We start from the raw sequence: 4,685 nt of genomic DNA on the forward strand, positions 1-4,685 counted from the left end.
AAAAAAAAAAAAAAAAAAAAAAAAAAACACATCTTAGTAAAACCAATACCTTTTCAGCTTCGCATCGAAGATAAAATAATAATTGTACCGACGACCTATATTCTATGTACAAATGGCAATCGAAGTAGAACAAAAAATTGGAGTTCATTTTGCTTTAGAAATAATCCACCAATTTCTTAAAATTAAACACTATCTACAGATTTACATCGTAGCGTTTTTTATGATAGTGATTTCAATCACTATCAAATATCATTTTTACTTGTCTCAGCTATGCCACTTCTATACTGTCCCACGACTCCACTGTGCTATCGTTTTTTAATATTCAACTGGAGTTAGGTAAATTCATTAACACTTTTTTATCCTAAACTCTGAATAGCTAAATAATTAAGTATGATAGTGTTATATTAATTTCCAGATTCATTGTTATTATTTCTTTGTCAGAGTCTATTCGGAGGGGCGTAATGATACATTTGCCCCCCCCCTCGTATTTTGGACCAAGGGGGCAACTGCCCCCTTTGGCTCCCGGTTTGGTACCACTGATGTAACATAATATACACCACATTATGGTAAAAAACAATTATGTAATCTACTATTATTTGTTAAATAAATACAGTGCAATAACAATCTATGGAAAAAGTTAAGGACTAATTATCCTAAATGAAAATAAAATAAACAAACCCATTTCAATATATTTGTAAAAATAAAAAACTTTTTAGATTTTTTTAATAAAAAGTGAAACATTAATGAAGTAATTATTGTTTTACATATAACTCGTCACAATCAAAACTTAAAATAACCAATCAAACCGCTAGTTGTTGTTCGAGTATTAAATTTATTTATTAATTTTTTATCACAGATTAAACGGTACCAATTCTTGAAAAAATTCTTGAATTATATAACTTCATAAACATTAATCGTGATGTGTTCCTTCAAAATAGTATAAATAAAACGAATTAAAATCATATCATATTTTGTCTACTGGGTAAAGCCTATTGGTAAAATTAATCGAATATTTTTAATGTTTTATCATAAATAAGATTTTTATTGACCGATCATAAAAATGTGTAATATTTATGATATATAATATAATATATGATCATAAAATAAAGTATATAAAATTAAAATTTTAATTTTATCGTTAACTTTTAAATTTTCTTTTATTAATGTGGTGGGATTAGAGACGAAGAAGGTTTTGCTGGTCAATGCTGTAATTTGGGTTCGTCTAGGGAGGAGGGATATACCAAAAAACAATTTTCACATCTGCGTCCTAAATACCTTTCGTGAATATATGTTAAATTATATAAATGCAACTATTTATGTAAAATATGCACCTAATTAATTATTTGTTGAGTGTTTATTTAAATTATCTATTAACAGTTTTTATAGTCTGCGCCAGAAAGTTATTTTTAAGCAACAATTTTTTTTTTTTAATAATTAATGCGGCTTATTTTTTAATTGTCCGTTTGACGAACGTATACGGGTCATTCCATATGAAATCACCTAATGTGTGTGCTGGTATAGTTTAGAAATTTATATCATAGACTTCTTAAAGGTCATTGACAACAAAAATAATATATATTTTTTTTTTATTGTTTTTTTTCCAGATAGCGCATTTTTTATAATTAAAAACATGAAAAACAGCCTATGTTCTAGATCCTATAACTTCACATCCAAATAAGCTATTAGTGTGGAACTAGCACTGTTTTGCTCATATTAAATAGTACTTCAATTTCATTCTTAAGTTTATGAATTTTGAATTTTTTTGAACATCGAAATTTTGATTAAAATTTTTTTAATTTTGCAGTATTTTAATAGCAAAATTTGAACGTCAAAAAATTTTTTAAAGAAAAATTTTTTTTTTTCAGAAACTTTTAGTTATTTTCTTTTAACCCATATCATATTTGAATCGATTTATAATTTTTTTGTATCGTTTTACGGTCTTGAACATGCGTGGTTTTCTGAAAATAGCCAACTTTATCATCTCATAGCACAAAAGTGACTGTACGAATTTTTTTTCAAATTTACATAGTACTTACCTTTAGGCAATTAAAACGTCTGGTGAAAATTTGATGATGGAGAAATAATTTTAACGCTACTTATAAAATTTACAAAATTTACAATTTGCGTATTATGGAAAATCCACAAACTACGTAATTTTCAATACTCAATTTTTATTTCTTGTATTTATTCTGCGTTATGTAGTAGATTAAGTTATTGGGACTCATAGAAAAATCCTAGGAGCAACGGCTAAGTAATATAAACTGTTTTTTCATGTTTTTAATTATAAAAAATGCGCTATCTGGTAAAAAAAACAATAAAAAAAAATATACATATTACTTTTGTTATCAATGACCTTTAAGAAGTCTATGATATAAATTTCATAAATTTCTGAACTATACCAGCACTCACATTAGGTGATTTTACATGGAATGACCCATACGTATGTCGAACGGGTTCTATTGTTCTATCAGATATACGGCCTTCTAAGAATTATTCAATTAATGTTTATGTTCCACGATTATTTGCAATTTATTATAATATCATAAATAAATATTTTGAATTTTATACAACTTGATTTAATATTAAAATATTTATTATTAATTAATATATTACTTTTTAATAACTATAATTTATTACTAACACATACATTTATAATTTTTTAATTTAATTCACTGGATGTGAATATAGTTTAAGTAATTCACCAAAATTATATAAATAATTTAATTACCTAAATTCTAAAAAAAATGTATGTACAATTGTATACATGTTAAACTAAAAATTATAAATGCACTTTAAACGACAATACTTAAATTATCAAAAATAAAGCGCTACATATATTTTATATTATAATTTTATCTTATTTATTTATTTTTATATTACTAATTAATTAATTGAATACGATGGTAATTTAAAATTATATTTTAGGTAAATATGTTTACCCATAAGCGGATGTCCATTGAAAACGTTGGGGGGGCTTATATTTTTAATAATACTATCAATATTTAATATTTTAAGCTATTATTTTTATTTAAAAATGTCTTCGACTATACAATGTTTTTAAAATTTGCCAATATTTTTTGGGGGGCTTGGAAGATTTTATAGGGGGCTAAGCCCCCTCAAGCCCCCCCGGATATCTGCCAATGTGTTTACCTAAAAGATAAGTTATAAGGGTAAAACCTGTTTATTGTTATGAATGAGGCGTTCATCGTTTCCGCCAAATATGACCGTATCGTTTCCACCAAACCGATAGTTTATACCTGTCTATAAATAGAAGCTTGAGAACCACTGGTTAAAATATATGCCAAAATAACCCGATAATAATTATCTACTATTCATTTAATCGAACTTTTTACTATTTTTTTTATTGTTATTAGATAGCAGTGCGTTGATAATTGTGAATCATTTCATTCGCATTTTAATAAACAATTTTTTAAGGCGCATGAAACGTTTCTACGTTTATACTCTTTTAAGTTTGTTTTTTATTAACTTAAATTTATCAATAATACGAAAACACAACGCAAATTGTTCAAATAATCAATTTATTTTGTTTTATTTTAAAAAAGATGAATATATACTAAACAGCTACCTATCATATCAGTCTTGCTTTAGGAACTTCTTAATTTAAGATGAAGGTAGAAGTATAACCCTTTGTATCACGGTTGGTAACGCATTGTTACGAACACCGTTGCAAAAGATTAAAGGGACTTTTATGAGGAGACAGTTATCTTGATCACGGTTGATAACGCGATGGTTATGATCACCGTTGAAGATTAAACTAACTTTTCAAGTAAAGAATTTTAATATTTAAAATTTTGATCACGATTGGTAACGCTTTGTTACAAACACCTTTGAAAATTCTATATATTTTATACTAAGATATAAGGTTAGAAAGTAAGAAACTTACTGCATGAAGCGTTGTATGCACGTAATCTACACAGCAATGAATAATGCGTTAACTAATGGAACATAAATAATTTTAAACGATTTAAAATCATTAACAAGAAGAAATAGCTGATGTTGAAGCATAATATTTTTTTAAGCAGTGAAGGTGTACTTTATACTACCCGTCACCACCTGAGTAGTGTAGACCAATCGCCCATTAATCATTTATTTTTAAATATTTTCTAATGAATAAATGTGTATTTTAATATCTTATTTAACTTGCGAGTTCCCGTTTGGACTGATATGTAACATAAAAGGGTATTCAAGCATTATTATTTATATAATTAAATAAAAAAAATACATTATATTTTATTCTTTGAATAAAAGTTAAGAAACAGCGCTGTCCAGCGGACTTTCTTGCATCTGACTAACGGTACTAAAGCTGTAACGTAACGCTACACGCATCCTTCTATTAATAAATTTTTTAAATTTTAATGAAAAATATTCAGTCTTATAATTACATTAAAATATACAGTTTTGATAATGCAGTCTCAAAAAGCGTACGGAATAAAATTGAAATCCGTTTCAGAAAAACAAAAGAGACAAGTGATAAATTTAATAACAATGAAATTAGCCGATTTGAATTTGTGAAATTAGTTTTCAACAACTATCGAAAAGTTTATAGGTCATAGATCTATTTTTTATTATATTATTACAGGTATTAGATATTTTTAGCTTCGATGCGAAGCTGAGAAGGTATTGGTTTTACTAAGATGTGTTTTTTTTTTTTTTTTTTTTTTTGT

General features: G+C 26.3%; 1 protein-coding gene across 1 annotated transcript in view; it reads right to left on the reverse strand.

Annotated features, from left to right (window-relative positions):
* Nucleotides 1–3,992, reverse strand: part of LOC126895039 (kinetochore protein NDC80 homolog) — a 20,780-nt gene extending 16,788 nt beyond the window's left edge. The window contains exon 1 of the mRNA XM_050666497.1: nucleotides 3,905–3,992. The gene's annotated coding sequence lies outside the window, so the exon portion shown is untranslated. The remainder of the gene's footprint in view (nucleotides 1–3,904) is intronic.
* Between the last annotated feature and the right edge of the window lie 693 nt (nucleotides 3,993–4,685).

The sequence above is a fragment of the Daktulosphaira vitifoliae genome, unplaced genomic scaffold (genome assembly GCF_025091365.1).
Source record: "Daktulosphaira vitifoliae isolate Bord-2020 unplaced genomic scaffold, ASM2509136v1 Scaffold_1, whole genome shotgun sequence".
NCBI lineage: Eukaryota > Metazoa > Arthropoda > Insecta > Hemiptera > Phylloxeridae > Daktulosphaira > Daktulosphaira vitifoliae.